Consider the following 25,783-nt stretch of genomic DNA (forward strand, 5'->3'; position numbering starts at 1 on the left):
TGCTGTGAACTAGGGCCTTTCCCCTCACACTGGAGGAGGGGGGAGAATTGGATTGGGGAAGCCCTGTGGGTGCGTCATGCAGAAAGTGGAAGGTTGGGGGAAATAGCTAAAAATGGCAGTGGCAGCTTGTAACATTTTGACTTGGATTCCTATTTGACTGGATGGGAGATTCCATCATGAGGGATTGTAATCTGCGTATGACTGTAGGCAAGGAAGGTCCTCCAAAAGAAAAGGAAAAAGATGAAGAAGGAAAAAGTCAATCAGCTGAACTTTTCTCTGAAACCAGATCCTTACTTATCAGATTCACAGTGCTTGATACCCTGACCAGCAGATGGCTGCTGCTTGTTCTGTGCTAGTCCTTCAAGAGCTAGACACAGTAGTTAAGGAGCTACCCATTTGCATGAAGGGGCTGCTCCCCTGACCTCTGGGGATTTAAGAGAGATGGGGCTGATGCCAATGGAATCTCTCTTTTCTTTCAAAAAACCCACTCTGTAGATTTCCTCATAATGGCCTGGGGCTTGCTCCTCTTCACAATCCTGGCGTCCATCATTGGTGAGGGAGATTCATTGGGTGGATGGGGAACAAATCTGATATGAAGCAAAATGTTTGATGTAGATTAATGTGCTAAGCAGTTCCCTGCCTTGCTTCCTTCCAGGTCCCAGTGTCCAGCAGTTACAGACTTTGAAGGATCCAGAATTTGTGGCACCAGGTGGGACAGTCACCATGTCTTGCAGGTTCGACAGTGGAAACATCGGTGACAGCAATGAGCCTTGGTGGGCACAGAAAAAACCTGGGAGTAGACCCCGACAGATAATGTACACCACCAGCACCCGACCGTCTGACGTTCCAGCCCGTTTCTCTGGTTCTAGATCCGGGAATGTGATGTCCCTGACCATCACGGGGGCCCTTCTGGAAGATGAAGCTGCTTATTACTGTTGTGTGTGGACTGGGAGTCAGTGACACAGTGCTTCATTCAGACGGGGAAGTGAGACAAAACCTCTTCTCCTTTGCTCTCTATGTACGTCAACAGAATCTGAACTCCTTTATTGTATCCTCTGTTTGCTTGCATAGTGAATGGTTTATTGAGTATGCATCCTTGAACAGTTTCTGCAGGGAGGTTCAGAGAAGCCTGCCATTTATCAAGCACTCATTCTGAATCCGTGTGTGTAATGGTATAGTGTGGTTACTCGTGCGTAAACTGCCTCCACTTCGATTAGATGGTTTGCTCAAACATGTTCAGGGTTAGAGCTCGCCCTCCGTGACCTGTTAGTCACTTGCAGAATCTGCCAGTGGGCGTTTCTTGAATCTCTTCCAGCATAAAAGCTGCTTGACCCCAAGTCTCCGCCTATGTTCCCTGCGCGGAACGCGTCTGCGCAAGTAAGGGGATGGCAAGGGCGTGCCAGCACTCTCTCCGCTGGTTTCGGTTGAAGGGTCTTGGAGCCCTGACACCGATTCCTCCATCTCCTCTCTATTGGTGTCACGCTGAATTCCTTCCCCCCGACTGGTTCCCTCTCCGGCATCGCTCTGGAGCCCTGCCTCCGCTTTTCGCTCTGATGTCAGTTCCCTGACATCCACCTCCCCCCCAGGACCCCCTCCACCCCCGGCCTGACCCGGTGACGTGACCTTGTCCCCATCTTCAGCCGACGATGCAGGGAACCCTCGAAAGGAGCTGTCGTCATCGTCCGAGGACTCAAACCCCGCTTCCCACCCGCCCCGGTTTCTGATGGGAGGGGCTTCCCAATCTGATTCCTCCTCTCCTGACGACTCCCCTCCTTCCTCTGGTGACGCTGGAAAACCCACAAAATCCTCCTCCTCATCATCGGTGGTGGCAAATTGCTCCTCCCAGAATCTCTCCAGAGGTTTGGGCTTCCTCGGATACCTGTTGTGGAACTCTGCCACTAGATACCCACCATCTATTTCCCCTTCTGGAACCCACGTGTTTTCTGACTCGGGCTCCCCCTCCCACGCTCCCACCTGCCGCCCCCGCCACCGCGAATCCAGGATCTCCATTATCTGCTGGTGGTGTTCCTTCTCTTCCAGTGGTGGGTGTCTGAGCCCTTCTCCTCCTACCTCCCGGACTCTCCGCTCCCCTCGGTACGGCGAGAGCAGTGACCTATGAAATACTGAGTGGATTTTCATGTTGTCTGGCAACTTGAGCCTGAATGCCACCGGGTTGACTTGGTGTATCACCTCGAAAGGCCCCAGCCGCTTCGGCTGGAGTTTCTTACACCCACCCTTGAAGGGCAATCCTTGAGTGGATAACCACACCCGGTCCCCCACCCTAATGGTTTCCCCTTCCCAGCGACGTTTATCCGCTTGCCTCTTGTACTCTTCCTTGGCCCTTTCCAGATTCATCTTAAGCTGCTGGTGCAGTGCTTCCATTTCTTCCACGAACTGCTCTGCGGCGGGCACGCTCCACTCTTCCTCCCCCCTCCTGGGAAAGGCCCTGGGGTGACACCCATAATTAGCCAAGAATGGGCTCATCCCCGTGGACACATGCTCCGCATTGTTATACGCAAACTCGGCCAGTGCTAGCTTATCTACCCAGTCGTTCTGCCTCTCGTTGACGTAACAGCGGAGATATTGCTGCAATATGCTGTTCGCCCTCTCTGCCTGCCCGTTAGTTTCCGGGTGCCTCGCCGTCGAGAATCCCACCTCCACCTGCAATAAGCTCATAAGCTTCCTCCAGAACCTCAAGGTAAATTGTTTCCCTCGATCAGAGATAACCCTTGAAGGAGCTCCATGCAACCTGAAGATGTGAGTAACAAACAGTTGTGCGGTTTCCTCGGCTGTCACCGCATGAGAGCATGCTATAAAATGGCACATCTTGGTTAGCAGATCTACTACTACCATGACTGCTGTCTTACCTCTGGATTTGGGCAAATCTGTCATGAAATCTATTGATACCACCTCCCAGGGTCTCCCCGGCGTGGGCAAGGGTTCTAGTAACCCTGCCGGGGCTGCCCACCCCCCCTTGGCTCTTTGGCAGCGGTCACACCCTCGTACATACTCTCGTACATCTTCCCTCACCTTCGGCCACCAAAACTCCCTAGTGACCAGTAACATGGTCTTGTGTTGCCCAAAGTGTCCCGCTGTAGGGTTGTCGTAAAGTTGTCGGAGCACCCTTTCCCGTAAGGCCCCCCCGGGCACATACATTGCTCCCTTGTAATACAGTAACCCTTCCCTTACCTCGAAGTCCCCCCAGTCTCTCCCATTTTCCCTTAGTTCCCTGATTCTGGTTTGGGCAAATTCATCCTGGCGAATCAACTCGGTTAGTTCTCGTTTCCCAACCAACGCCCCCCCACAAACCCATCGTTCCTCAGGGAACACATGTCGAGCGTCCGGTGGTCTTCCTCCTTCCGTGTACTCCGGTTTCCGTGAAAGCGCGTCTGCTCTCACGTTCTCTTGCCCTGGCACGTACTTGATCTCAAAGAAGAACTTGGAGAACTCCTGTGCCCACCGAATCTGTCGCTGGTTGAGCACTCGCGCTGTCCTCCAGTATTCCAAGTTCTTGTGGTCAGTGCAAACCTGGATCTTGTGCTGAGCCCCTATCAGGAGATGTCTCCACTGGCGAAACGCGGCATAAATAGCTAACAGTTCACGATCATACACCGTGTAGTTCTGTTCCGATTCGTTCAGCTTCCTTGAGAAGGAGGCGCACGGCCTCCATGTGTCTTGGGCCGGTCCCGGCTGGAGCAACACCGCTCCTATCGCTCTGTCCGACGCGTCGGTCTCTAGCCTCATCGGTTTCTGCAGATCCACGTGCAGGAGCTGTTCCTCCGAGGCGAACGCCTGCTTTAGCCCCTGGAAGGCACGTTGGGCCCCTTCCGTCCAGACGAACTTCTTTTTGCTACTGAGACAATCCGTGATGGGTGCGGTTAAGTGGGCGAAGTTCTTGATGAACTTCCGGTAGAAGTTGCTGAACCCAAGGAACCTCTGCACATCCTTCCGGGTTTTGGGAGCCTTCCATTCCAGCACTGCCTGCACCTTGCCGGGGTCCATGGCTAGGCCTCTGTCTGACAACCTGTATCCCAGAAATTCCACTTCCTTGGCGTGAAACTGGCACTTTTCCAGCTTGACCCACAGTTGGTGCTCTCGTAGCCTTTTCAGCACTTCCCTGACGTCCTGGACATGCTGTTTTTCATTGTCCGAATAGATCAGGACGTCGTCCAGAAATGCTACACAGTTCTTGTACAGCAGGGGACCCAGCACATGGTGCATGAAGCTTTGAAAACAGGCAGAGCCTGACTGTAATCCAAATGGCATAACTAAATATTCAAAGGCCCCCAGGGAGGTGAACATGGTGGTTTTCCATTCGTCCCCCTCTCTCATTCGAATCAGATTGTAGGCCCCCCTAAGGTCCAGCTTGGTAAAAATCTTACCCTTCCTTACCCTGGTCAGAATATCATCAATTCTGGGCATTGGGAAGGTCACGGGTTCTGATACCAGGTTTAATTTTCGATAGTCCACGATGAGCCTCGGCTGATCCGTGTTTTTCTTATCCACAAAAAACACAGGGCTGCCCCCCACTGCCTTAGATTCTCTTATAAACCCCCTTTTCAAGTTCTTGTCTATAAAGTCTCGCAACTCCTGCATCTCTCTGTCGGACATGGCGTACAGCTTACCCACCGGCAGCTGTGCCCCAGGGAGAAGGTTGATTTGGCAGTCGAAGGGCCTATGTGGCGGCAGCCTGTCCGCTTCCCTCTCGCTGAAGACCTCTTGTAAGTCTGCGTACTGTGGCGGCACCTTCCCTTTCTGCTCCAGCGTGGTTGCTGCTGCTCTGGCCAACCTCACCCTGGGCTTCTCCCCTCCTAGACAGTGTTCCAAACAGTGGGCTGACCCGAAGGTGACCGTGCGTTGGTGCCACGCCACCACTGGATCATGTAGCACTAGCCAGCTCATCCCCAGTATTATTGGGGGTCCCGCCAGTGTGGCCACATGAAAGGCTATGGTTTCTGTGTGCCTGGACACACTCATTCTCATTGGCGGGGTTTGATGTGTCACCTCTCCCCCTAGCAACTCTCTGCCATCTATCGTGGTGACTTGGAGTAGGAAATCCAGTGGCAGCAGGTGGATCTGGTGCTCCAGCGCAAACTCCTTACTAAAAAAATTACAGGAGCTCCCTGAGTCCAACATTGCCTTCACCTTGACTGGGTGTCCATTTGGGAGTTCTAGCGTCACCTCTATCGCTATAGAAACCTTGGGTGGGTCCAGTTGGGGCACTTCAATTAGTTGCTCGCTTGGCTGCTGCGCCCCCTTGTGGGCAGTCAAGCGCTGGCGTTTTCCTGCACCTTGTCTTCTGCCCCCTCCCCCTCATTTCCAGCGGCCCCCACCATCCCTTGCCAAGCCTTTCTTTGTGGGCAGACCCTGGCAAAGTGTCCTGGCCGTTGGCAGAGGAAACATTTCTTGGAGTTTCTCCCAGCCTTTGCCTCCCTTTCGACTATTTGGTGGGCGCTCGGCACCTCGCGTGCGTGCACCCCATCAATTTCCATTGGCACCACGTCATCGGAAGGCTGCCTTGGCATCTCAGGAATGCGGTAGTCAGGGCAACGCTCCCCTCTCCCTTCCCGCCTTTCCAAAGCGCGCGCTTCCTGGCGAGAGCCTATCGCCAGCGCAGATTTTGTCAGCTGATCCATAGTCTCCGGGCGGGGCGCGCGGGAGAGCTCATCTTTAACGGCTGGGGACAACCCCTCCTCAAACAGCATTCGTATGGGCGGGCTGTTCATATCCCATTCGAGCCTGTGTATTAGCATCGCAAAGCGGGACCAATAGTCTCTAACGGAAAGGTCCCCCTGCTTACATCTCATCAGCTCCCGTTGGGTCACACTCTCCCCCAAGTGGCTGGAATACATAGCGTCCATCGCCTGAAAAAACTTCTGGACGTCCTTCATGGCGGGGTTATGCGCGGCCATTAGGGGTCTAACCCATTCCCTCGCGCTGCCCTCAAGATGCCCCACGATATAAGCCACTTGCGCCGCCTCGTCAGCAAAATCATCCTGCTGCAGCTGCAGTGCGTACTCTATTTCTGTCCGGAATCCATTATATTCTTGGGGTTTTCCCCCAAACTTGTGTACCAGTCCGGGCACCTTCTTTGCCACTGGGGTGGGTCTCACCTGCGCGTCCTGGGTGCGCCTCTCGTCCAGCCGCGCCATCAGCAGTGCTACATGCCGTTCCAGCTCCTGGTTCCTCTTCACCAGGTCCTGCGCCCCCGCAGCTGCCTCCGCTGCCCCGGCGCCTCCTGTCTGGCTCATGTTTCCACTGCTTACTCATGAGTAACAGCAAGGGACTGGCAAATTGCTGTAATGGTATAGTGTGGTTACTCGTGCGTAAACTGCCTCCACTTCGATTAGATGGTTTGCTCAAACATGTTCAGGGTTAGAGCTCGCCCTCCGTGACCTGTTAGTCACTTGCAGAATCTGCCAGTGGGCGTTTCTTGAATCTCTTCCAGCATAAAAGCTGCTTGACCCCAAGTCTCCGCCTATGTTCCCTGCGTGGAACGCGTCTGCGCAAGTAAGGGGATGGCAAGGGCGTGCCAGCGCTCTCTCCGCTGGTTTCGGTTGAAGGGTCTTGGAGCCCTGACACCGATTCCTCCATCTCCTCTCTATTGGTGTCACGCTGAATTCCTTCCCCCCGACTGGTTCCCTCTCCGGCATCGCTCTGGAGCCCTGCCTCCGCTTTTCGCTCTGATGTCAGTTCCCTGACAGTGTGCACCGCCAGCACCAGACGGTCTGCTGTTCCAGCCCATTTCTCTGGGTCTAGACAGGGAATGGAAGGTCCTAAACAATCACCCTTGGGCATCCAGTAGGTGTCACTGTTGCACTTTCCATTTTGGCTGGATGGAGAAACATCAAGGAAGCGTTTCAGAGAAATGTGTTGTAAATTTAAACAGAGAAAACAGTAGTGGAAAACTACTATAGCTTTTGCTATACCAATCTAGCTGAGTCCTAAGTATTGGCTTGCTTCAAAATTCTCTTTGTGGTTCAGTTTTTGCTTAAATCGTGCTGTGCAATGTTTTATATTGTAAGTGTCTCTTTATAGTTTAGATTTGTATTCTAGATATTCTTATTCCCGCTGCCTAGAGTGCTTCAGTCATGGGGTGTCATAGAGATATTGTTTATATGAATAAATTAGAGTTGTCCTTAACCAACAAAGAGGAACGCGGGTGGCACTTTGGGTTAAACCACAGAGGGGCGATGGTTTGAATCCCCGCGATGGGGTGAGCTCCCGTTGCTCGGTCCCTGCTCCTGCCAACCTAGCAGTCTGAAAGCATATCAAAGTGCAAGTAGATAAATAGGTACCGCTCCGGCGGGAAGGTAAACGGCATTTCCGTGTGTTGCTCTGGTTCGCCAGAAGCAGCTTTGTCATGCTGGCCACATGACCCGGAAGCTGTACGCTGGCTCCCTTGGCCAGTAAAGCCAGATGAGCGCCGCAACTCCAGAGTCGACCATGACTGGACCTAATGGTCAGGGGTCCCTTTACCTTTACCTAAACCAACAACAGAAAAAGACAAATAGAATTTGTTGCTGTGAACCAGAGCCTTCCCCCTCACACTGCAGAAAGGGGGAGAATTGGATTGGGGAAGCCCTGTGGGTGTGTCATGCAGAAAGTGGAAGCTTGGGGAAATGGCTAAAAATGGCAGTAGCAACATTTTGACGTGGATTCATATTTGACTGGATGGTGGATTCGATTGTGAGGGATTCTGATCTAAGTATGGCTGTATGCAAGGAAGGTCCTCTAAAAGAAAAGGAAACAAAGAAGGAAAACATGAATCTGTGAAACTTTTCTCTGAATCCAGATCTTTACTTCTCAGATTCCCAGCTCCCTGATACCATGACCAGCAGATGGCTGCTGCTTGTTCTGTGCTAGTCCTTCAAGAGCTAGACACAGTAGTTAAGGAGCTACCCATTTGCATGAAGGGGCTGCTCCCCTGACCTCTGGGGATTTAAGAGGGAAGGGGCAGATGCCAATGGGATCTCTCATTTCTTTCAAAAAACCCAATCCGTAGATTTCCTCATAATGGCCTGGGGCTTGCTCCTCTTCACAATCCTGGCGTCCATCATTGGTGAGGGAGATTCATTGGGTGGATGGGAAACAAATCTGATATGAAGCAAAATGTTTGATGTAGATTAATGTGCTAAGCAGTTCCCTGCCTTGCTCCCTTCCAGGTCCCAGTGTCCAGCAGTTACAGACTTTGAAGGACCCTGAATTTGTGGCACCAGGTGGGACAGTCACCATGTCTTGCAGGTTTGACAGTGGAAACATCGGTGATGGCAACTACCCTTGGTGGGCACAGAAAAAACCTGGGAGTAGACCCCGACAGATAATGTACACCACCAGCACCCGACCGTCTGACGTTCCAGCCCGTTTCTCTGGGTCTCGATCGGGGAATGTGATGTCCCTGACCATCACGGGGGCCCTTCTGGAAGATGAAGCTGCTTATTACTGTTCTGTGTGGACTGGGAGTCAGTGACACAGTGCTTCATTCAGACGGGGAAGTGAGATAAAAACTTCTCCTTTGCTCCCTTGGTGCATCAACAGAATCTGAACTGCCTTTCAAAGTTTCAGTGATGTCTGTACCATCACTGTGTTTTAAAATCCCACATACCTATCCCCAAATGTATGGATATAAAGTAAAAAATATCTGAACTAGCAGTGGTAGGATATACGGGAAGCGAAGGCTCAGAAAAAACTCAATATGGAGGCCAAATGGCCAAAATATTGGGAAATTTTAGAACAAGATGGAGACAGAATAAAACTACAGAGCTTTGAGAAATTGAAAAACAGAGTGCGAGATTGGCTTCAGTATTACCAAATAATGGAGGCATATAACTCGGACAAAAAGGTTGGTTTCCAGGTGGAAAAATCAAAACTGGAAACAGAATTGTTAGATCCCAAAATTAAGAATTTGTCAAGAATGCATAACTTGCTGTTGAAATGGAACACTCAGGATGAAATGGCGAAATCAGCTATGATTAAATGGGCACAAGATGTTGGACATAACATTATGATGGCTGACTGGGAACAGTTATGGACCACAGGTATGAAATTTACGGCATGTAATGCTCTAAGAGAGAATTTAATGAAAATGATTTACAGGTGGTACATGACACCAGTCAAGCTTGCAAAATTTTATAATTTACCTGACAATAAATGTTGGAAATGTAAAGAGACTGAAGGTACATTCTTTCACCTTTGGTGGACATGCCCAAGGATTAAGACATTCTGGGAGATGATTTATAATGAAATGAAAAAGGTATTTAAATATACCTTCCTGAAGAAACCAGAGGCCTTTCTCCTGGGCATGGTCGGCCAATTGGTGCCAAAGAAGGACAGAACTTTTTTTATGTATGCAACAACAGCAGCAAGAATACTTATCACGAAGTATTGGAAGACACAAGATTTACCCACCCGGGAAGAATGGCAGATGAAGTTGATGGACTATATGGAACTGGCGGAAATGACTGGCGGAATCCGAGACCAGGGAGAAGAGTCGGTGGAAGAAGACTGGAAAAAATTCAAAGATTATTTACAGAAATACTGTAAAATCAATGAATGCTAGAAAAATGTTGGAATGAAGTTATATGGCTTTAGCAGAAAGGTTATAAGGAATTAAGTATAAATGGATTTTTAATGTATCAAAGGGAAAAAAATAACGTTAAAATAAGTTAAGATAAATAACAGGACAGAAAACTGAGGAAGATGGAAAGGAATTGCTGAAACAGTTAACTGAAGTGGAATACAAAAGGAGGTGTGAGGTGGTCGTGGAAACAAGTGAATGAAAGATAAGATACTGAAATTATGGATGTGTTTTAAATTGTGTTTGTTGTATTTTGTTAATTTAATGTATTAGTGTCAGTGTTATGTAGTGTTTTTGTTTTTGTATTGTATTGTATTGTTGAAATATTTTTCTTTCCTTTATACTCTTTAAACTGTTATATATATATTAACAGCAGACGTATATCATATATATATTTTAAAAAGGATATACGTCTGCTGTTCCATCCCATTTCTCTGGGTCTAGATCAGCGAACTGAACGTCCTTGACCATCATGGGGGCATCCAGTAGGTGTCACCGTTGCACTTTCCACTTTGGCTCAATGGAGACACTTCAAAGGAGTGTTTTATTCAAGGTCCACTGAGGTCCAGCACTGAGGGCCTTCTGGCAGTTCCCTCACTGAGAGAAGCCAAGTTACAGGGAACCAGGCAGAGGGCCTTCTCGGAAGTGGTGCCCTCCCTGTGGAACGCCCTCCAACCAGATGTCAAAGAGAACAACAACTACCAGACTTTTAGAAGGCATCTGAAGGCAGCCCTGTTTAGGGAAGCTTTTAACGTTTAATGTATTGCAGTCTTTTATTTATTTTATTTTTTTGGAAGCTGCCCAGAGTGGCTGGGGAAGCACAGCAAGATGGGCGGGGTATAAATAATAAATTATTATTACTATTACTATTACTATTACTATTAATTGTTGTAAATTTAAACAGCGTGGGTGGTGCTGTGTTCCAAACCACAGAGCCTAGGGCTTGCCGATCAGAAGGTCCGTGGTTCGATTCCCCGTGATGGGCTGAGCTCCCGTTGCTCGGTCCCTGCTCCTGCCAACCTAGCAGTTTGAAAGCACGTCAAAGTGCAAGTAGATAAATAGGTACCGCTCCGGTGGGAAGGTAAACGGTGTTTCCGTGCGCTGCTCTGGTTCACCAGAAGCGGCTTAGTCATGCTGGCCACATGACCCGGAAAAACTGTCTGTGGACAAATGCTGGCTCCCTCGGCCTATAGAAAGAGATGAACACGCAACCCCAGAGCAGTGGCAGCTGGTAACATTTTGACTTGGATTGCTATTTGACTGGATGGGAGATTCCATCTTGAGGGATTGTAATCTGCGTATGACTGTAGGCAAGGAAGGTCCTCCAAAAGAAAAGGAAAAAGAAGAAGAAGGAAAAAATCAATCTGCTGAACTTTTCTCTGACGCCAGATCCTTACTTATCAGATTCCGAGTGCTTGATACCCTGACCAGCAGATGGCTGCTGCTTTTTCTGTGTAGTCCATTAACATCTGGACACAGTAGTTAAGGAGCTACACATTTGCATGAAGGGGCTGCTCCCCTGACCTCTGGGGATTTAAGAGAGATAGGGCAGATGCAATGGTATCTCTTTTTTCTTTAGAAAAGTCCACTCTGTAGATTTCCTCACAATGGCCTGGGGCTTGCTCCTCTTCACAATCCTGGCGTCCATCATTGGTGAGGGAGATTCATTGGGTGGATGGGAAACGAATCTGATATGAAGCAGAGAGAGGCAGAAACTGCCCTTCCAAGCACTGTGATTTGCAAAGTATTTGGTGTTGTCCACTTTAAATTAACCTACTGATTCTTTGCCCTGCTTCCTTCCAGGTCCCAGTGTCCAGCAGTTACAGACTTTGAAGGAGACAGAATTTGTGGCACCAGGTGGGACGGTCACCATATCTTGCAGGTTTGACAGTGGAAACATCGGTGATGGCAACTACCCTTGGTGGGCACAGAAAAAACCTGGGAGTAAACCCCGGACACTGATCCACACCACCAGCACCCGACCGTCTGACGTTCCAGCCCGTTTCTCTGGCTCTTGATCGGGGAATGTGATGTCCCTGACCATCACGGGGGCCCTTCTGGAAGATGAAGCTGCTTATTACTGTTGTGTGTGGACTGCGAGTCAGTGACACAGTGCTTCATTCAGACGGGGAAGTGAGACAAAAATCTCCTCTCCTTTGCTTTCTATGTACATCAACAGAATCTGAACTCTCTGCTGTAGCCTCTGTTTGCACGGTGAACGAGTTTGCAAACAAAGGCCAAGGTCCCTTCCAGGTGACGTCTTTATTGAGCATTCATGCTGATAGAACCTGTAAGAGACAGAAAGCCCTTTTGAAGTCCTGCCTCCTCTTGCACAACAGAAACACCCTCCACCTGTCAGGCTTAGGGGATTCTTTCCTCCCCTGGAGCATGAAGGATCAAGGCAGAAGCCAGGAAGTTCATATCTATGGTTTTACTCAGTTCCCATGGTGCAAGACAAAGAATCCAGTCCTTAACTGGATGGCGACATTGATCACTCTGAGCTCTACCACTTCTTTCCCCATGCGAGTGGCCTCAGGAGTCAAATGTCTTTGATCCCTTCACTCTTGAATTCTAAGTGAGCGACGTGTACATGGGGATGGTGGCTCTTCTACGATTTCCAAGGATGTCTCTGCTGGCAATTCTGCCCCTCCCCCTCCTTCTCCTAACACTTCATAACTTGGCAGCTCTGAGTTCTGCTGCAATTACCGTATTTTTCATTCCATAAGATGCACTTTTTTCCTCCTAGAAAGTAAGGGGAAATGTCTGTGCGTCTTATGGAACGAATGCCTATGGATGGCGGAGGGATCTGCTGCAGTCGCGAGCAGAGCATCCATGGTTCCCCTTCCTTCCCTCCTCCGTGGCTCGCTTTGAAGCAGCAAAGTGGGAGAGGAGCCGCTTACATGGGTGTAAGCGGCTCCTGTCCGGTTGGCTGCTTTAGAGCAAGTGGGCTCTCTTTCCCTCCCTCCTCCCCGGCTCTGCTCAGTGAAAAGCTCCTTCTCCACACACCCCACCCATGCTCCTTGTCCCTTCAGTGTTTTTCCTTCCTTCCCCACTTAAAATGTGGTTACAAAGCACGGATCCACATGGATCCTCAGGATTTTTGCATTGGGTCACCCCAAGTTCGCATAGCATTTCCATGGTTACAGAATGCACCAAAAAAGCACACACCCATTATTGCCTGGGGCCACAATGGCACAAAAACGTGGTTACAAAGCACGGATCCACATGGATTCTCAGGATTTTTGCATCGGGCTACACCAAACTCACCATCAAATCACATGTCTGTGGCCACAGCATGAACCACAAAAATCATACATTCACTGTTTCGTTCAGAATATTTTTTTTCTTGTTTTCCTCCTCTAAAAACTAGGTGCACCATATGGTCAGGTGCGTCTTATGGAGTGAAAAATATGGTAAATCCTGTCTCCCTCTTCTCTTGAAATGTCTGTAGACTTTCCCGTTCTCCTCCGAGAGGAGCAAAGGAGGAGCAGGGGGTGATTCCCAGCCCTTGCCTTCAGTCTAGTTCCTGACACTAGCTGCCCCCTGGAAGCAATGCTTCTGAATACTGGTTTCTGGATAGGCAATTGTGCTCTTGTTCTCAAATTCTGCTTGAGGGTTCTCCATAGTCATCTGGTTGACCATTGTAAGACCAGGATGCTGGCTAGTCAGGCTGTTGGCCTGATCCAGGAGCTTCTTCCATTGTGTTCTTATGTTCTCACCACACAATCCAGTCTACAGATAACACACCTAGAGTACAATAACCACAGAAGTCTACTAAAGGATCAAAGGTCCTTGGGGTTTATATTATTGCCGGATGCCATTTGGTTTGAGCACATATGGCAGAGAGGCCATGTGGTGGCGCCCAGGTCAGTTTGTGTTGAGCAGTAGGAGGATGAGCTCATCACTGCCACAGAACTAAAATATGAAAATTATCCGATGCGATAATGCAGATATGGAAATGAACAAGCACTATGAAAAATCAAAGTAAGCCTGTGTCGGGTTCTGGACTGAGGAGGAATGGTGGGGGTCACACTCCTCTCTCCTGAACCTCTTCTGAACCTTCTAGAGAACAAGAGGACTGTATAGATTTAGAACAGTGGTTTGCAGAAGGACATAGTTCAGAGGCTGCAGAGGGGAGAAGCTGGGGAATATTGGAAGAGGAACAGCTGGAAGAAGAAGCACAAGGGGAGAGACAGCTGACAGACTCAGAGTCTTTGGAAAGCATTCCTGACCCCCTTTCCCAGAACCAGGTGGCCATTAAGGGTAGAAGAACAGAAAGCTCAAAGGCAGAAAGCTCAGATCAGCCAACGCAGGGGTGACGTAGAATAGGAGAGGCATAGGGTTGGGGTGGAGGACATTACTTGGAGCAACACCATTATTTAGGGAAGTTGGCATGCCTTTGTCTCTCTGTGAATGTTAATAAATTACATGGTAAGGATTTTTATTGTTTCTCTGCTTCTTGGCTGCTACCATGGGAGGGATCGAATTCCCCTAAGCCTGACAGCATGTCATTTACCCAAGTTGATACATTTTACATCTTTAAGGGCATATTATCCAAAGCGAAAGTTAACTGCTGAAGTGTCAAAGAGTGCTGAAGTTTGCTGTAAGAGGTGTAGGTTGGTTGCTCGAGAGCAATCAGACAATATGCTTCAATAGTCTGTTTTAAAGCTTTCTTATCGGTGACAAAAACCTTTGGAATGCAGAGCGCCTCTATTCCGTGTCTTGCTCATTTACTGGCAGAATCTGAGAGTGGGCAGTCCTTAAACCTTCCCCAGCAGAGTAGTTTCTTAACTCCTAGTCTGCGCCGAAACCTACTGCGCAAGGAAGGCGTGGGTAACGGGGGACCTCTCTCCTCCCTGCTTTGCTCAGGCAAGGTGTCCTCCTGGCATCGCCTTGCCTCCTCCGAGCCCTGCATCTCCTCTCCACTAGAGGCGTGGCTACTCTCCTTCAATGAGGAGGTTCTGCTTCCCACGATCTTTGGGGGCTCTCTGTAATCCATCCAGCTTTTCCCCTCTCGCCCCTGAGCCAATGGCAGTTCCCTGACATCTGCCTTTCAAATAAATGCAAATGAAAAATACCTAGTTAACTTTCGTGCCTTTGGCATTTGGCTACAAAACATACTTTGCTTGATGCCTGTTATATGCTGCCATTAACTTATAGCAGGAGGTGTTGGTCCAGTTTTGGGGGGTTTAGTAATTTATTTTATTTATTTACTATTTGCACTTATAATTTGCTTTTCACTTAAGCCTGTTGGCTGTTTGCAGTTTAGTTGCGCTGCAGAAAGCTTGCTGGGGAGGCCACGCATTACAAGGAACTCAAAAACAACTTGATCGAGGTTTTAATAACAAAAACAAAAACTCCTTTTACACAAAATATATCAACAAGCATGACCCAACCACCAACCCATCCCCCAGGGTACTGAGAGAGCTAGGTGCTACTCTTTATATACTGTACCCAATTGCCGACACAGCTTAATTAACACAACTTAGCAGCACCTGCCATACTGTTTCACAGCTGTAAAACTGGGTCTCGTTATTTGCTCTGGCCCTTAAAGAAATACACATCTTGTAGAACAATAATGAACCTTCACATTTAAAGAGACCATTCAACACGTTCTATATACATGATTGTTCTTTCTGGCTTTTTGGGGGTTTATTAATTTATTTTACGGTATTTATTTACTATTTGCCCTTATAATTTGCTTTTCACTTAAGCCACCTGGGTAGGTGACAAAAATATATCTTTTTTTTAAAAAAAGACACAAATTTAATTAAAATCATAAAATAGAATTAACCAATGACAACAGCAGCAGAAAAGTATGAACAGCAATGGAGGAGGAAAGCTACTAGTTTGCAAAGAATCTATATCCCAATCTGCACCTTTCTGTGCAGTCTAGTCTGCCCTGAGTGTTCAACCCAGTTTGTTCTAAACTCTTAACTTGGACCAGGGGATGGTTAACAAATTGGGGGTGGGGGGGACGACGACCCTTGGCTGTAAAAATAGATCACATTTGTTTGAATTCAAATGTACTTTTGTGAATAAATATACTGTATTTTTCACTCTATAAGACACACTTTTTCCCTCCTAAAAAGGGGAAATGTGTGTGCGTCTTATGGAGCGAATGCAGGCTGCGCAGCTATCCCAGAAGCCAGAACAGCATGAGGGATCGCTGCACAGCGCTCCCTGTTGCTGTTCTAGTTTCTGGCTTAGCCCCTCAGTCCCTTCTCCCACCTCCCGCAAAAGCCCCCAAGAGCCGCCCGTGCGGAGTGTATGTACGGCTCTTGGGGAAAGACTGCAAGCGCCGCAGACATGCTCCACACGGCTTGTGAAAGGGAGCGCTGAGCAGAGCCTGGGATGTATACAGGCTCTGCTCAGCACTCCCTTTAATGATTATTTTTTTTCTTGCATCCCCCCTCTAAAAACTAGGTGCGTCTTATGGTCAGGTGCGTCCTATGGAGTGAAAAATACGGTACTTAGCAATTTGGGGTCGGGGTGAACAGAGCTTCTCAAAGACACCCCCTTTCTGTTTGCCTGGTGAACACTTTCATGCAACAACTGACTGAATACCAAAATAAGCCTACTATGAATAGGAAAAACGCCACCTGAAGAAATAAATAAAAGTGGGAAAGTGTTGCGAACCAGAGTAAATAACAATTGTCCGTATTTGTAAAACTAGCAGCTCAGTGCTAAACCAATTTGGTAAATCACATTGCCCCTTCAGTTCCTTAAAAAGGGACGGAGCCATCCAGCTCAAGGAAATTGGCATTTCCTCTAGAATTAGACCCACCAAGTTCAGCGGGGCTTATGACAATGTTCTTGTGTCCTTCCTGCCTTTCACTGTGAAATATACTTGGATTTGAGAGTGAATTTCATGCTCTTTATTCAGCTCATAGTGGTGAGGAGGAATGGAAGTTCCCCCAGAATGTCTGCTTTATATACATTATTTACACAATGGGCCCCACGTGATTGGCTAATTCCGGGATTCACCTGTAGGCCATTCAGGTTGCGGATTCACTTCTACCTGGAGCTGGATTGGGTGGCTCCTGTGGACCAATCAGACTGCAGCATTCTGGGTCCTATTGTTCTAGGACCAATCAGACTGCTGCATTCTGAATCCTATTGTTCTAGGACCAATCAGACTGCTGCATTTTGGATCCTATTCAACTCAGTACATAACACACTGTAACAATGTCTTCCCATCTTCACCCCTTCCCTTTTGACTTGGAGGAACTGAGGCTCAGAAATTCTCTCTCAGAAGGGTGGAGTCTCTCTCAGAAGGGTGGAGAGACCTGGCCAAATGTGATTGGTGGAAGAGTTGCCTTCATCTCCTTTAAAGAGTGAATCACAGAGATGCCTGGAAAGAGACCCATTTGCCTCAATATGCAGAGTGTACCTGGATTCCTCTCCATGGCATGGTCCTGCCTGCTCCTCCTGCTCCTTACTTACCCCCCAGGTAACAGAATGAGTGAAATCCCCGGGAACAGATCTGTGCTGAGATCCAGGTGTGATTTTTCTGTAGACGCAACTAAACTTCTTTCTCTTTTTGGGTTTTAATCTTTTTGCAGGTTCCTCCTCCCAGCCGGTGCTGACTCAGAGGTCCTCAGCATCCTTTTCCACAGGTGAGACAGTCCGTCTCTCCTGCACCTTGAATACTGGATCCAGTATCAGCAGCTATAGGGTTGGGTGGTACCAGCAGCTATCAGGTGGTGCCCCACGGTTTTTATACCACTACTACAGCAGTAGTAGTCAGGGAAGAGGCTCAGGGGTCCCAGAGAGATTCAGTGCCTCCCCTGATTCCTCAAACAACCTCTGGAATTTAGTGATCACAGGCGCTCAAGCTGTGGATGAGGCTGATTATTACTGTTGCATATGGGATGGCAGCAGAAACATGTTCCACAGTGGTACAATCTGATGAGGAACCGAGACAAAAACCTCCACCTTTCCTCCCCAGAGTTGTGAAACTGAAATACTTAAAGGACAGAGTTATGTCAATGCTCTCAGTTGCTTCAACCACAGCATGGAAAGTAAAGCTTTTTACAACGTCCCCCATCATATTCTTGCAGAGAAGCTGGTAAAATGTGGGGTGGATGAAGTTATTGTTGTCGTCCCCCCCAATTATAACAAATATAACATAGAAAAGAAAAAACACATTACAATACTAAAAAAGAAGAACAAAAAATTTAAACACATATTACCTGTGAAACCCAATTTATCTTTCATTGTTAATTGACTTCCTCGGATCCCTCCTATTTGAATTTCATTGTATCACCTTATAACAGCTCTCCAATGTCATTTTTCAACTAAAATTAATTCCACCAGTTAACTATCTTCTTTTCTTTTATTAATATTCTAAATCCAAATTACTTACAATTCAATGTTATTTTAATCCTAGGCCTATTCGGTACTTTCAAGTGACTTCTAGTTACTTATATTACAGTATTTAATTAAATAGTCCTTAAATTTCTTCCAGTCTTCTTGATATTCCTCTTCTTTCTGGTCGCGGATTCTTCCAGTCAGGTCGGATAGCTCCAAAAAATCCAACATCTTCATCTGCCATTCTTCCATCGTTGGAATTTCTTGAGATTTCCAAGTTTTAGCTAATAGCAGTCTTGCCGCTGTAGTGGCATACAAAAATAGTCTGGATGAAGTTATTGTTAGGGGGATTTTCAACTGGTTGACACACCAAACCCAAAGAGCGCCCGCTAATGGTTCCTCATCATCTGGAATAAAGTGACCCAGGCCTGTTGTTGTTCAATGTCTTTATAAACAACTTGGATGAAGGAATTGAGGGGATGCTCATGAAATTTGCAGATGACACCAAACTGGGAGGGGTAGCTAATGCCACAGAAGACAGAATCGGGATTCAAGAGGATCTTAACAGATTGGAGAACTGGGCCCAAACTAACAAAATGAATTTCAGTAGGGGACAAATGTAAGGTTCTACCCTTAGGCAAGGAGAACCAACTGCACAAATATAAGATGGGGAACACCACGTGAAAAGGATCTTTGGTCTTAGTGGACCACAAGCTTAACATAAGTTGACAGTGTAATGCAGCAGCAAAAAAAGCTAATAGTATTCTGGGCTGTATAAACAGAAGTATAGTGTCCAGATCCAGGGAAGTAATAGTACTGCTCTGTTTGGCCTTGGTCAGACCACAGCTTGAGTAATGTATCCAGTTCTGGGCACCACAATTTAAGAAGGATATTGACAAGTGGGAACGAGTGCAAAAGAGGGTGACCAAGATGATCAAGGGTCTGGAAGCCAAGCCTGATGAGGAACAGTTGAGGGAATTGGATATGTTTAACCTGATAAATACCTCAAGGGCTGTCACGTGGAGGATGGAGCAAGCTTGTTTTTATGCTGCTCTGGAGGGTATGCCAGGCTTCGGAGAATCAGCTTCCTTCCCTGTGGCAGTAAACAAAGAATCAAACGAAAGGAACGCCTTACCAGTTAGATTCTTTAATAATCACAGTGAGAGAACAAAGAACACATATCCTAGAATGGCGGTGCTCCCAATTAAGGATCACACAACCCTCTGTCCCTATTAATTTACGCCACTCCTACGTCTTGTAATCTGAGCTTGTACCTTCTGCGCTTTCTGTTCTGAGACATTCTGAGCTCTTGGTGACCTTGGGGAGAGCGGAGGAATGCTGTCCAACAACTGTGACTCTGTGTTAACCCTCTCTCCCCCAGTGTTTCTTCTCCTAGCTGTTCCCATCCAGTATTTCCCAGCTTCTGCCTTCTGAACTATGCCCCTCTGCAAACCACTGTTCCAAATCTATACTGTCATCCTGCTCCTGGGAAGTTTCAGGATCAGGGTCAGGATCAGAGGGAGCGGGTGGCTCCCACCATTCCTCCTCAGTGCAGCCCTCCTCAGCATGGCCCTGACAGGGTAGGACCCAAACCAATGGCTTCAGGTTACAAAAAAGGCGATACTGACTAAACATCAGGAAGAAATTGCTGGCAGAAAGAGCTGGTTGACAGTGGAATGGACTCCTTCAGATGGCGGTGGAATCTCCTTCACTGGAGGTTTTTAAGCAGAGGTTGGATGTCCAACTGTCATGGATGCTTTGGTGGAGATTTCTGCATTGCAGAGGATTGGACTGGATCACCATTTGGGTCTCTTCCGGCTCTGCAATTCTTTGATTCTATTGGCCAGCTGCTCTCACCTCCTTCCAGAAGACATGCACAGGTTGAAATGTGGGAATCCTTTGCTATAGAAAACAAAACATATTTCTGCACCACCTGGCCCTCGTATAATTCTCCCACAGATGTGAATGGATGCTGCTGCTAGAATGGGAAATCATGTACTGAAATTGCAAATGACCAACCCCATTGAGGTGGACTGGGCCCTACTAGAGGATCACATCCTGATTCAAGGTGGCTCACAACGTGAGCACTAACACTATGCAAATATAGGATGAAAGACTAAGAAATGGGTCCCCAGAGGGATGCTTGTGTTAAAAATAGGTCCTGGGGCTGAAAAGATTGAAGAGACTAGTCATAAAACATTCTTTATCGGATGCTTGCTAAGCTGGATTCAACCTTTAGGGGGCGGTGCTGGTCCAGTTTCCTGAAATCTTGAAATTGATCACAAAGAGCCCCTTGAAAGTGTTGCCAGAAATGAAGGGGGGGGGGATGTGCTATATACGGGGTGGTTCTTTCTGGGCTTTCCCATTGGTTTGTTTGTTTATTTATTTGTGCTTATAGATCACCATTCATTAAACACTCTCAGGATGAAAGGTATCACAATTCAGGCAGACACTATTTAAACTAAAATCATAAAAAATATATGTTGAACTAACCAGTGGAAAGCCAGCAACCCCAAAGAATGCACATCACTGCAGGAAGAGAGATATAATTTTATGTGGAGAGGGAATTCAGATTTTACCAGGCTTAATTCACATCCAGGCTGAACCAAGGGCCCACCCTATGGCTCTGAAAATTCTCCTTCATGAAAATTTGCCCTGGAGTCCTATGCTTGAATGTCCCACAATGTACTGCAGGACCCCAAAGTTCTAACAATCAATGGTCAGAAAAAGCACCCAGCCACCCACAGTCCAGCCGGCACCCAGATCTCCATGCCTCCTCAGACGTTTATTTGTAGATCAAAGAGTTGGCTTCAGAAAAGGGACTTTATAATTCCCAGTTTCAATATCCTTTTCGGGAAATATAAAATATGGCAGAGATGCCACATGGTTCTCCTCCCCCACAAGTCATCCTGACAACAGCCCTGTGAGGTAGGTTAGGCTAAGGGATGGTAACTGGCCCAAGGTCACCCAGAGACCTTCACGGCTGGGTGGTGATTTGAACCCAGGTCACAGTCCAATGCTCTAACCATAAGTCAGATATTCTATGTCAGGCATGGCCAAACTTGGCCCTCCAGCTGTTTTGGGACTACAACTCCCATCATCCCTAGCTAACAGGACCAGTGGTCAGGGATGATGGGAACTGTAGTCCCAAAACAGCTGGAGGGCCAAGTTTGGCCATGCCTGTTCTATGTGCACATACATACAATGTGTTCCAAGGATCTCTCTTGCAAAGGGTTGACATTTCTGTCATCGGCCTGTATCTCGCTGAGTTTGGTCGTGGTTGGCAAGTGTCTATTGTACTATTTTTGTAAAAGGTCCCTTATGCAAATTTTATCATATGGTCATACGGCCATTGGTTATGCTTGAATGTCCCACAATGCTCTTCAGGAGCATGAAATCCAGGGGAGGGAAGCAATGGTCACGGAACTCATTTACATACAAGAAGAACTCTTCAGCTCTGGGGGGATTTAAAGAGGAAGGGGGACGATTCCTTCAGAGAGTCAGATTCCTTTAGAAATCTCACCATGACCCCAACTCTTTTGATCCTTGCTCTTTTCACTTATTGCTCAGGTAAGGACAGAGAGAATTCATGTTACGCTGGGAAACAAGAAAACTATTTGCACTTGTACTGCTTTAGAGACATTTCAGAGCGTTGAAGATGCAATCAGTTCATGACATTTGTCTTTTCTGGTCCCCCCCCCCCCCTTAAAGGTGTTACCGCTCAGACAACTTTGACTCAACCTGCCTCTGAGTCTGTGTCCCCGGGAGAAACAGCTAAACTCCCCTGCACTGCCAGTGATACATCATACAACATTGGCTGGTATCAACAGAGACCTGGAGAAGGTCCTCGCTATGTGCATTACCCTGGGTACAGCAGGGGAGAAGGGATCCCGGATCGGTTCACTGCTTCCCAGTCAGGGAGTACTGGCTATTTAACCATTGCTAATGTCGAGGCTGGAGATGAGGCACTTTATTTCTGTGGTAGGTGGCAGAAAGGAGTTACCACATTGCACAGTGCTAAAACCGTATGGGGAACTGAGACAAAAACCTTGCCTCTTCCTCTGCAGAGCAGTGAAAGGTAGATGCGCTCTCTCTCTTCCTCCCTCTCTTCCTCCCTCCCCTCTTTATAAGATCTGTGTCTGCAGCTGTTTTCAAGTCAAACCTACAATGCATAGAACTGGAAGAGACAGAAAACATGTCTGAAGCCCCACCTTATTCTGCAAAGAATCGCTAATTTCCAAACCTCCTCCGTTTTTAGTATGTTTCCAGGGGGTGGGTGGTGGGTGGTGGTCCTATTCAAATACAGTGGTACCTCTGGTTACATACTTAATTTGTTCTGGAGGTCCGTTCTTAACCTGAAACTGTTCTTAACCTGAAGCACTACTTTAGCTAATGGGGCTGCAGCGCTGGCGCCACACAATTTCTGTTCTCATACTGAAGCAAAGTTCTTAAACCGAGGTACTATTTCTGGGTTAGTGGAGTCTGTAACCTGAAGCATATGTAACCTGAAGCGTATGTAACTCGAGGTACCACTGTACACTCAAATAAAGTTGGCTAAATTTGGGCCTAAGAAATATTCTCCATACCCTCCAACATACATTTTTTAAAATCATATTTGTATTAAATACTCAACAAAAATAACAAAAATAAAAAACAAACAGCAGCAAACACAACCACAAACAAAGAAAAATATGCAATATCAAATCCATCAAACAGGATTCTTCGAATCTGTGAACCCCCCACCCCTGGTTCCTTAATTTTCTTTTTCAACTGCATATCATTTCTGCTCCAAATTATTTTCCTACCTCAAATTTCTTTCATTATTTATCATGCTCTCCAACATCTTGAGTTCCAAAACTGGGATGATGTCAGGGACTGGACTGAAGAGGAATTCTCTGAACCTTCCCGAGAGCAGGAGGACAGTATAGTTTTAGAACAGTGGTTTGCAGAAGGTCATAGTTCAGAGGCTGCAGAGGGGAGAAGCTGGGAAATATTGGGAGAGGAACAGCAGGAAGAACAAGCACCAGGGGAGAGACAGCTGACAGACTCAGTGTCCTTGGAAAGCATTCCTGACCCCCCATCTCAAAGGACCAGACTGGCATTGAGGGTAGAAGAACAGAACACTCAGAGGCCGAAAGCTCAGATTAACCGATGCACAAGTGATGTTGAATAAGGGAGACGTAGGGGGGTGGGACTTTACGTGGAGCAAGGCCATCATGGAATAGAGCAGGGGGTCAACAAACTTTTTCAGCAGGGGGCCGGTTCACTTTCCCTCAGACCTTGTGGGGGGCCAGACTATATTTTGAAAAAAAATATATGAACCAATTCCTATGCCCCACAAATAACCCAGAGATGCATTTTAAATAAAAGGACACATTCTCCCGTTGGAGAAGATAACAGTGGTTACCCAGTCCTTGTGTCTGGTTGTGATGGAGGGTCCCCAAGGCAGTTCAAGTTTCATGGCCCCCAAAATGTAGGTCTGCCACTAAAGAGGAATTTGTAATTCTCGTCCAGGCCAAAGCAAGGACCGCCTTCAAAAAATGTCTGCTATGCAAATTTGTCCTCTTTCCCTATGCATGAAGGTCTCATAATAACCTGCAGGAAAATGAAGTTCTAGTAGAAGCAGTCAACGATCAAAGAACATATTTGCATAAACTGGCAAATCTTCAGCTCTGGGGGATTTAAGAGAGAAGGGAAGATTTCTTCAGAAAGTCAAACGCCATTGGAAATCTCACCATGAGGCAGTCTCTATTTATCCTCGCTCTTTGTGTTTACTGCTCAGGTAATTCTGTGGAGATGATCTCATGTAACACAGGTCAACCAAAAGCTCTTTGTACTTAGTATAGAAACAAGGTGTAATTTAAGAAAACTGAAAATGCGCCAAGTTCATAGCGTTTGCCTTTTCTGTTTTGTTTTTTAAAGGTGTCACTTCCCAGTCAGCCTGGACTCAGCCTGCTTCAGAGTCTGTGACCCTGGGGCAAACGGTTAAATTCTCCTGTGTCACTAATGATGGCAGCTATTACATTCCCTGGTATCAACAGAGATCTGGAGAAGCCCCTCGTTTTGTGCACTGTGAGAGTTGCAGCAGCAGGGGAGAAGGGATCCCAGATCGGTTCACTGCTTCCCGCTCAGGTAGCATTGGCTATTTAACCATCACCAACGCAGAGGCTGAAGACGAGGCCGATTATTACTGTGGCAGGTGGAATACGGCTGCTAATGTGTTCCACGGTGGTACATTCTTATGGGGAACTGAGACAAAAACCTTGCCTGTTCTGCCCCAGAGCCATGATATGTGAATGTTGAAGAAGAACTTCATATGCTTTGATCCTGCAGCTGTTGTCAAGTCAGACATCCGTTGGAGAGAAAGAAACCCACTTGTGCTTTCAACTCCTTCATAGCAGCAGAGCCATGTACTTGCCAACCCACCGCACAACCAAGTCTCCATCCAAAGGAGCCAGGCCTCTGAAGACACTTTTTTTGTGGATCAAGGAGGCTTGGGACTTTATATCACAGCCAGATGTGAGTCCGCCTTAGGAAATGTCTGTTGCACTTCCATTTAGAATCTGTTCATTAGCTACTGGGGTAACCATCGTGTAGATAATGCAGACACATATTCTTTCTTAGGAACCCTATAGAACTTTGTTGCAAGTGTAAAAGGTAAAGAAAAAAGGTAAAGGGCCTCTGGACAGTTAAATCCAATCAAAGGTGACTATGGGGTTGCAACGCTCATCTCGCTTTCAGGCCGAGGGAGCTGGCGTTTGTTCACAGACAGACTTCCAGGTCATGTGGTGAAATATACTCAGAGTCGCAAAGTGATTTCATGCTCTTTATTCAGCTCATAGTGGTGAGGAAGAAGAATGAAAGTCCCCTCAAAGTATCTGCTTATATACATTATTTACACAATGGGCTGCACATGATTGGCTAATTCCGGAATTCTCCTGTAGGCCAATCAAGTTGTGGATTCACTTCTATCTGCAGCTTGATTGGGTGGTTCCTGCCGACCAATCATACTGCTGCATTGTTCTAGGACCAATCAGACTGCTGCATTCTGAATCCTATTGTTCTAGGACCAATCAGACTGCTGCATTTGGATCCTATTGTTCTAGGACCAATCAGACTGCTGCAGTTTGGATCCTATTCAACTCAGTACATAACATGTGGCCAGCATGACTAAACTGCTTCTGGCACAATGGGATACCGTGATGGAAATCAGAGTGCACGGAAATGCCATTTACCTTCCTGTCACAGTGATACCTATTTATATACTTGCACCAGCATGCTTTGGAACTGCTAGGTTGGCAGGAGCTGGGACAGAGCAGTGGGAGCTCACCCAGTCGCAGGGATTCAAACCACCAACCTTCTGATTGGCAAGCCCAAGAGGCTCAGTGGTTTAACCCACAGCGCCACCCGCGTCCCCTTTATCTGCAAGTGTAAATAATCACACACACACAGTTTATTGTCAATTTGTGAATAAATCATATTTCTTAAAGCCACAACAGTCTCTGCCACGTCTTTAATTCTCCAGAGGAGCACAAACCCTCGAAACCCCCTGGAATCCTGCTACCACTAGGCTGTGTGGGTGGGAGGGGTGGCGCCCAACCTTTGTAGCAGGAGCAGTACCATGACTGCAACAAAACTCTTTCTTGCCTGAGTGAGGAAATGTGAATGTTTTTCTAAAAATGTAAATACGATCTATTCCTGCAGTTGTTGCCAAGTCAAATTGACTATGGACAGAACTTGTAAGTCATTCAATGTCTTAAAAGTCTTTTGTTTCTTCCTGTCACCTGTGTCTGCAGCTGGTGTCATGTCAACCCTGCAATGCACCGAACTGGAAGAGATAGGAAACCCTTTGTAGAAGGAGGTGGGACTTCAAAGGATGACCGTTCACCTTCC

Source organism: Podarcis cretensis (genome assembly GCF_951804945.1).
Source record: "Podarcis cretensis genome assembly, chromosome: 16".
NCBI lineage: Eukaryota > Metazoa > Chordata > Lepidosauria > Squamata > Lacertidae > Podarcis > Podarcis cretensis.